Genomic DNA, 9,411 nt, shown 5'->3' on the forward strand with positions numbered 1-9,411 from the left:
CTCACCTCAATGCCTGGTTCACCCCTCACCTAAAAGAACTAAGAATGCAAAAAAGAAAATTAGAATCGCAATGGCAACACACCCCTTCTGAAGAAAACAAACTACAACTTAAACATTTCGCTAACAACTACAAAAAAGTTCCAACACCAAGGTTCTATTTGCATCTTAAGGGAACTGGAAGCACCGGTACCCCCGCCTGATAATATAGACAAAGACAAACAATGGTGCACCAGCATCCAACATCCAAGAAAATTACAACACTTCAAAATAATATTTCCAAAAAAAAAGCTTCACTGCCCCTTAGTGAGACACCACTCGCCAGCCCTCCCACAGACACAACTAGACCTGCTCCTTTCAAATTCGCTAAAGTTTCCATTCAGGAAACTGAAAAGATTATTGCATCCCTCAAGCCTTCTAACTATAAAGGTGACACTGCCCAGCCCAACTAATTAAGGAGGCAGCTAGAGACCTAGCCCCCTTTATAACTAAACTGATTAATGCCTCTTTCTCCACCAACACTATACCAAGCAACTTAAAAGAGTCATGGGTTTTACCTCTCCTCAAGAAGCAAACCCTAGACCCCTCCATTCCCACTAATTATAGGCCCATCACCAAGGTACCCTTCCTTCTCAAGATAATAGACAGAGTAGCTTACTTACAAATTCAGCGGCATCTTGAATCTAGCCAGCTCTTAGGTGTCCGCCAATCTGGGTTTAGACCACAACATGGCACAGAGACGGCCTTAATCGATCTCGAAACCCAAATTGACGACCTCAACGACAAGGGAAATGCCGCCATGCTACTGTTACACTCACCTGGGTTCCACAGGGGCGCCAAACGAAGCTGGACTGCCGCGGTCTCCACCAATGTGACTCGTAGTGTAGTGATGAGCGACTGCACTTGTCCACTCAGTTTCGTCTGTCTGGCACGTAGGAGGATTTTCCTAAAGTAGTAAAATGGTAATTAGCCGACTGTGGTAAAAGGGGTTAACTTTATCTTTTCCAAAACCACCTTGCGTTCCCCTTATCATGTCTCACCTTATTGTTAGGAAGGATGGGCTCTCCATCCTGCGTTGGCGTGCAGGGGTGCGTAGAAACCAGTTAACTTCAATGATCCGTAAGCTTATCGCAGAGTTTTCAGACAACGATGACTCTGAGGTAAGTTTTATGCCAATCCAAAGTATAATGCAAAGTTATAGAGTTCAATTGTCTTGTAGTTCACTCTTGCTCCTTTTATTTATTTCTCCCCTTGCAGAATGGCCCAAGATGAATGTTCCGTTTTCCGAAGGATTGAGGTAGCGCCAAGGTAAGAGTCCGTTTTGCACCAAGCACTAATCTTAGCAAGCGAAATTGTTCATTATGGGATTAACCAATTGTCCTCTCTATATTTTGCAGGTGCGGCGATTCTCCGGAATGATGGACGTAGGATGATGACTAGCGACACCTAGAGCGGTAATGTACCAAGTAAATATCTTGCGGTATGAATTTGAATGTCTTTTGCAGAGCGCAGCTCACCTGTTATCTTTCTTTCTTTTGCAGATGCAGATGCTCCGAGCGGCGATTTCAACAGAGTGCCTTGCGGGATCGTGTGGATGAAAGGAGCATTGGGGAGTATGCCGCGGCGCTGGTGCTGACAGTGCAGCGCAGTAACAGATGTTTTCTTTTCCTCACAGGTGCGGCGACTCCCAGATGAAAGCGACGACTAATGGTGTGGCTCCTGTTCTAATCTGCTCTTCCTCTTCTCTTTTACAGGTTCGGTTCACGGAGAACAAGATGGGTGTAGCTGTAGACTGGATGCTGAGCTGCAGGCACGGTGAGCGTTACGCTGCAGAGATGCAGAATAACGCAAAGCGTGTGCTGCTCTCCGGGCGTGGTTTAAATAGCCACCATAAAGTAGTTCCTAGGTAAAATAGTTCCAGTACCACACCCAAGAAAAAATAGTCCCTGGAAGAAAGTAATCCCTTCAAGGCCTCACGGTGGCCTATACATGATTTCTCTACAGGATGACCTGCTCAGTTTTAAAGAGGCAATATGAGCCTGGCGCCAAAGGCGCCAGGACTGAGTCCATAAAGCCCCTAGTTGATGCCTTGAGTCTCCCCGAGTTCTCTTGGGTGCCTGTACTCTGGGCAGATGGGTCTGCTCCTGATGTCTGGGGGCAGGCATCGTGACAGCTATTCCTCCTTGACCTGTCAGCGGTCTTCGACCTGGTGGATCATACAGTATTGTGTGAACACTTGGCATCGGCGGCCCACTTTTCAAGAGAGGCCACGGCCTGGGTTCGATCATTTTTGGACAGCTGAACAATGAGAGTCTTTTCCACATCGGCATCAGCAGACCCCATCAAAATAGCCTGTGGTGTACCCCAAGGCTCCTGCGTCTCGCCGACTATGTACAATATATTTACCAAGCCCCTAATCGACAAATTGGACAGACTGGGTGTCACCTACACTAATTATGCAGATGACACCCAGATCCTCATTCCCCTTTCAGGCAATTTTGTCTCCGATACGGCCTTGGTAAATGAAATATACCTCATCATTCAGGCATGGATGGCCACTCATGGCCTCTGCCTGAATGATGACAAAACCAAAATCCTGCTCCTCTGTTCTGCTGCCAACCTAAAGCCCCAACTACTCTGCATTCAACATTGACGGCAACATAATTACAGTAACCAAAGTAGTGAAAACATTAGGCTTTCCCCTTGAGTCCACCCTGACGTTGCAGAAACAGGTAAATGGCCTAGCATCTTCCACCGCCTATACTTGCAAGCTCATTAGGGCATGCCGAGCTTTCCTAACACAAGCAAGCTGTATCATCCTCGCCAACGCCCTAATACTCTCCCAACCTGACTACTGCAATGCACTGTATCTGGGAGCCAACAAATACATCATTGACAAAATGCAAATCCTGCAAAATGATGTCCTTAGAACTGCCCTTAACCTACCTACTAGAGAACACATTTCTAATACAAGAAGAGAACAACAGTGGCTAAAAATTAGCGATAGGATCTCTCTAAAAACAGCCTCACTAACCTACAAATGCCTCAATAATGCGGCTCGCCCCTACCTCACAGAGAGAATAGTGAGAAGAACATCAACCTGCCCCACCAGAGCTGCCAACTCCTACTGCCTACAGATACCTAGATTCAGCACCCGCCCCACCAGAGCTGCCAACTCCTACTGCCTACAGATACCTAGATTCAGCACCCGCCCCACCAGAGCTGCAAACTCCTAATGCCTACAGATACCTAGATTCAGCACCCGCCCCACCAGAGCTGCCAACTCCTACTGCCTACAGATACCTAGATTCAGCACCCGCCCCACCAGAGCTGCAAACTCCTACTGCCTACAGATACCTAAACTCCTGCTGTCTACAGATATCCAGATTCAGCACCCGCCCCACCAGAGCTGCAAACTCCTACTGTCTACAGATACCCAGATTCAGCACCCGCCCCACCAGAGCTGCAAACTCCTACTGCCTACAGATACCTAGATTCAGCACCCGCCCCACCAGAGCTGCCAACTCCTAATGCCTACAGATACCCAGATTCAGCACCCGCCCCACCAGAGCTGCAAAACCCTAATGCCTACAGATACCTAGATTCAGCACCCGCCCCACCAGAGCTGCAAACCCCTAATGCCTACAGATACCTAGATTCAGCACCCGCCCCGCACCCGCCCCACCAGAGCTGCCAACTCCTACTGCCTACAGATACCTAGATTCAGCACCCGCCCCACCAGAGCTGCAAAACCCTAATGCCTACAGATACCTAGATTCAGCACCCACCCCACCAGAGCTGCAAACCCCTAATGCCTACAGATACCTAGATTCAGCAGCTGCCCCGCACCCGCCCCACCAGAGCTGCAAACGCCTAATGCCTACAGATACCTAGATTCAGCACCCGCCCCACCAGAGCTGCAAACCCCTAATGCCTACAGATACCGAGATTCAGCACCCGCCCCACCAGAGCTCAAACCCCTAATGCCTACAGATACCTAGATTCAGCACCCGCCCCACCAGAGCTGCAAACTCCTACTGTCTACAGATACCTAGATTCAGCACCCGCCCCACCAGAGCTGCCAACTCCTACTGCCTACAGATACCTAGACTCAGCACCCGCCCCACCAGAGCTGCAAACTCCTACTGCCTACAGATACCTAAACTCCTGCTGTCTACAGATATCCAGATTCAGCACCCGCCCCACCAGAGCTGCAAACTCCTACTGTCTACAGATACCCAGATTCAGCACCCGCCCCACCAGAGCTGCCAACTCCTACTGTCTACAGATACCCAGATTCAGCACCCGCCCCACCAGAGCTGCAAACTCCTACTGCCTACAGATACCTAAACTCCTGCTGTCTACAGATATCCAGATTCAGCACCCGCCCCACCAGAGCTGCAAACTCCTACTGTCTACAGATACCCAGATTCAGCACCCGCCCCACCAGAGCTGCAAACTCCTACTGCCTACAGATACCTAGATTCAGCACCCGCCCCACCAGAGCTGCAAACTCCTAATGCCTACAGATACCGAGATTCAGCACCCGCCCCACCAGAGCTCAAACCCCTAATGCCTACAGATACCCAGATTCAGCACCCGCCCCACCAGAGCTGCAAACTCCTACTGCCTACAGATACCCAGATTCAGCACCCGCCCCACCAGAGCTCAAACTCCTACTGCCTACAGATACCTAAACTCCTACTGTCTACAGATATCCAGATTCAGCACCCGCCCCACCAGAGCTGCAAACTCCTACTGTCTACAGATACCCAGATTCAGCACCCGCCCCACCAGAGCTGCAAACTCCTACTGCCTACAGATACCCAGATTCAGCACCCGCCACACCAGAGCTGCAAACTCCTACTGTCTACAGATACCCAGATTCAGCACCCGCCCCACCAGAGCTGCAAACTCCTACTGCCTACAGATACCCAGATTCAGCACCCGCCCCACCAGAGCTCAAACTCCTACTGCCTACAGATACCTAAACTCCTACTGTCTACAGATACCTAGATTCAGCACCCGCCCCACCAGAGCTGCCAACTCCTACTGTCTACAGATACCTAGATTCAGCACCCGCCCCACCAGAGCTGCCAACTCCTACTGTCTACAGATACCTAGATTCAGCACCCGCCCCACCAGAGCTGCCAACTCCTACTGTCTACAGATACCTAGATTCAGCACCCGCCCCACCAGAGCTGCAAACCCCTAATGCCTACAGATACCCAGATTCAGCACCCGCCCCACCAGAGCTGCAAACTCCTACTGCCTACAGATACCCAGATTCAGCACCCGCCCCACCAGAGCTCAAACTCCTACTGCCTACAGATACCTAAACTCCTACTGTCTACAGATACCTAGATTCAGCACCCGCCCCACCAGAGCTGCCAACTCCTACTGTCTACAGATACCTAGATTCAGCACCCGCCCCACCAGAGCTGCCAACTCCTACTGTCTACAGATACCTAGATTCAGCACCCGCCCCACCAGAGCTGCCAACTCCTACTGTCTACAGATACCTAGATTCAGCACCCGCCCCACCAGAGCTGCAAACCCCTAATGCCTACAGATACCCAGATTCAGCACCCGCCCCACCAGAGCTGCAAACTCCTACTGCCTACAGATACCCAGATTCAGCACCCGCCCCACCAGAGCTCAAACTCCTACTGCCTACAGATACCCAGATTCAGCACCCGCCCCACCAGAGCTGCAAACTCCTACTGTCTACAGATACCTAGATTCAGCACCCGCCCCACCAGAGCTGCCAACTCCTACTGTCTACAGATACCCAGATTCAGCACCCGCCCCACCAGAGCTGCAAACTCCTACTGCCTACAGATACCCAGATTCAGCACCCGCCCCACCAGAGCTCAAACTCCTACTGCCTACAGATACCTAAACTCCTACTGTCTACAGATACCTAGATTCAGCACCCGCCCCACCAGAGCTGCCAACTCCTACTGTCTACAGATACCTAGATTCAGCACCCGCCCCACCAGAGCTGCCAACTCCTACTGTCTACAGATACCTAGATTCAGCACCCGCCCCACCAGAGCTGCCAACTCCTACTGTCTACAGATACCTAGATTCAGCACCCGCCCCACCAGAGCTGCAAACCCCTAATGCCTACAGATACCCAGATTCAGCACACGCCCCACCAGAGCTGCAAACTCCTACTGCCTACAGATACCCAGATTCAGCACCCGCCCCACCAGAGCTCAAACTCCTACTGCCTACAGATACCCAGATTCAGCACCCGCCCCACCAGAGCTGCAAACTCCTACTGTCTACAGATACCTAGATTCAGCACCCGCCCCACCAGAGCTGCCAACTCCTACTGTCTACAGATACCTAGATTCATCACCCGCCCCACCAGAGCTGCCAACTCCTACTGTCTACAGATACCTAGATTTAGCACCCGCCCCACCAGAGCTGCAAACCCCTAATGCCTACAGATACCCAGATTCAGCACCCGCCCCACCAGAGCTGCAAACTCCTACTGTCTACAGATACCTAGATTCAGCACCCGCCCCACCAGAGCTCAAACTCCTACTGCCTACAGATACCCAGATTCAGCACCCGCCCCACCAGAGCTCAAACTCCTACTGTCTACAGATACCCAGATTCAGCACCCGCCCCACCAGAGCTCAAACTCCTACTGTCTACAGATACCTAGATTCAGCACCCGCCCCACCAGAGCTCAAACTCCTACTGCCTACAGATACCCAGATTCAGCACCCGCCCCACCAGAGCTCAAACTCCTACTGCCTACAGATACCCAGATTCAGCACCCGCCCCACCAGAGCTCAAACTCCTACTGTCTACAGATACCCAGATTCAGCACCCGCCCCACCAGAGCTGCAAACTCCTACTGTCTACAGATACCTAGATTCAGCACCCGCCCCACCAGAGCTCAAACTCCTACTGCCTACAGATACCCAGATTCAGCACCCGCCCCACCAGAGCTCAAACTCCTACTGTCTACAGATACCCAGATTCAGCACCCGCCCCACCAGAGCTCAAACTCCTACTGCCTACAGATACCTAGATTCAGCACCCGCCCCACCAGAGCTGCAAACTCCTACTGCCTACAGATACCTAAACTCCTGCTGTCTACAGATATCCAGATTCAGCACCCGCCCCCCCAGAGCTCAAACTCCTACTGCCTACAGATACCCAGATTCAGCACCCGCCCCACCAGAGCTGCAAACTCCTACTGCCTACAGATACCTAAACTCCTACTGCCTACAGATACCCAGATTCAGCACCCGCCCCACCAGAGCTCAAACTCCTACTGTCTACAGATACCTAGATTCAGCACCCGCCCCACCAGAGCTCAAACTCCTACTGCCTACAGATACCCAGATTCAGCACCCGCCCCACCAGAGCTCAAACTCCTACTGTCTACAGATACCCAGATTCAGCACCCGCCCCACCAGAGCTGCAAACTCCTACTGTCTACAGATACCTAGATTCAGCACCCGCCCCACAAGAGCTCAAACTCCTACTGCCTACAGATACCCAGATTCAGCACCCGCCCCACCCGAGCTCAAACTCCTACTGTCTACAGATACCCAGATTCAGCACCCGCCCCACCAGAGCTCAAACTCCTACTGCCTACAGATACCTAGATTCAGCACCCGCCCCACCAGAGCTGCAAACTCCTACTGCCTACAGATACCTAAACTCCTGCTGTCTACAGATATCCAGATTCAGCACCCGCCCCACCAGAGCTCAAACTCCTACTGCCTACAGATACCCAGATTCAGCACCCGCCCCACCAGAGCTGCAAACTCCTACTGCCTACAGATACCTAAACTCCTACTGCCTACAGATACCCAGATTCAGCACCCGCCCCACCAGAGCTGCAAACTCCTACTGTCTACAGATACCTAGACTCAGCACCCGCCCCACCAGAGCTGAAAACTCCTACTGTCTACAGATACCCAGATTCAGCACCCGCCCCACCAGAGCTCAAACTCCTACTGTCTACAGATACCCAGATTCAGCACCCGCCCCACCAGAGCTGCAAACTCCTACTGTCTACAGATACCTAGATTCAGCACCCGCCCCACCAGAGCTCAAACTCCTACTGCCTACAGATACCCAGTTTCAGCACCCGCCCCACCAGAGCTCAAACTCCTACTGTCTACAGATACCCAGATTCAGCACCCGCCCCACCAGAGCTCAAACTCCTACTGCCTACAGATACCTAGATTCAGCACCCGCCCCACCAGAGCTGCAAACTCCTACTGCCTACAGATACCTAAACTCCTGCTGTCTACAGATATCCAGATTCAGCACCCGCCCCACCAGAGCTCAAACTCCTACTGCCTACAGATACCCAGATTCAGCACCCGCCCCACCAGAGCTGCAAACTCCTACTGCCTACAGATACCTAAACTCCTACTGCCTACAGATACCCAGATTCAGCACCCGCCCCACCACAGCTGCAAACTCCTACTGTCTACAGATACCTAGACTCAGCACCCGCCCCACCAGAGCTCAAACTCCTACTGCCTACAGATACCCAGATTCAGCACCCGCCCCACCAGAGCTGCAAACTCCTACTGTCTACAGATACCTAGACTCAGCACCCGCCCCACCAGAGCTGCAAACTCCTACTGTCTACAGATACCCAGAAGGAGGTAGTACTTTCCCGGTTAAGGCGGCCCGGTACTGGAACACACTCCCACTTGACATCAGAATAGATCAATCCTAGTACAGTTTCAGACGTAATATTCTTAAATGGTTACACTCCAACGACTCTCAGGACTAACCACAAATTACTTCAGTCACTGAACACCATCCTGACCCTAACCTTCTATCTTTGTATATATATATATTCTCCCTCTAGATTTGCTCAATTATTTACTTGTAAATGCTTTTCATGTACCTTTGCGCATTACTTTGTAACTAAGCTTAAAGTATCCATGTATTCTGTTCTCTGTTGCGCCCAGATACCTTCGGGTTTGGTGCGCCATATAAATTAATAAACAAACAAACAAACAAACATAGTTTATTTCAGTGGGAATTGTAATATTTTGAAAATTGATGCAGGGAATCAGAGTAGGAGTCTGTACGAGAGTGTCTGCATCTGAGTATCCATGCCCAGCTGTTAGTGGCTGCCCCAGAGTGTCTGCATGTGGGTATCCATGCCCAGCTGTCAGTGGCTGTCCCAGAGTGTCTGCATGTGGGTATCCATGCCTAGCTGTCAGTGGCTGTCCCAGAGTGTCTGCATGTGGATATCCATGCCTAGCTGTCAGTGGCTGTCCCAGAGTGTCTGCATGTGGGTATCCATGCCCAGCTGTCAGTGGCTGTCCCAGAGTGTCTGCATGTTGGTATCCATGCCTAGCTGTCAGTGGCTGTCCCAGAGTGTCTGCATGTGAGTATCCACGACCAGCTGACAGT

Source organism: Ambystoma mexicanum, chromosome 7p (genome assembly GCF_040938575.1).
Source record: "Ambystoma mexicanum isolate Mex_15411 chromosome 7p, UKY_AmexF1_1, whole genome shotgun sequence".
Classification (NCBI taxonomy): domain Eukaryota; kingdom Metazoa; phylum Chordata; class Amphibia; order Caudata; family Ambystomatidae; genus Ambystoma; species Ambystoma mexicanum.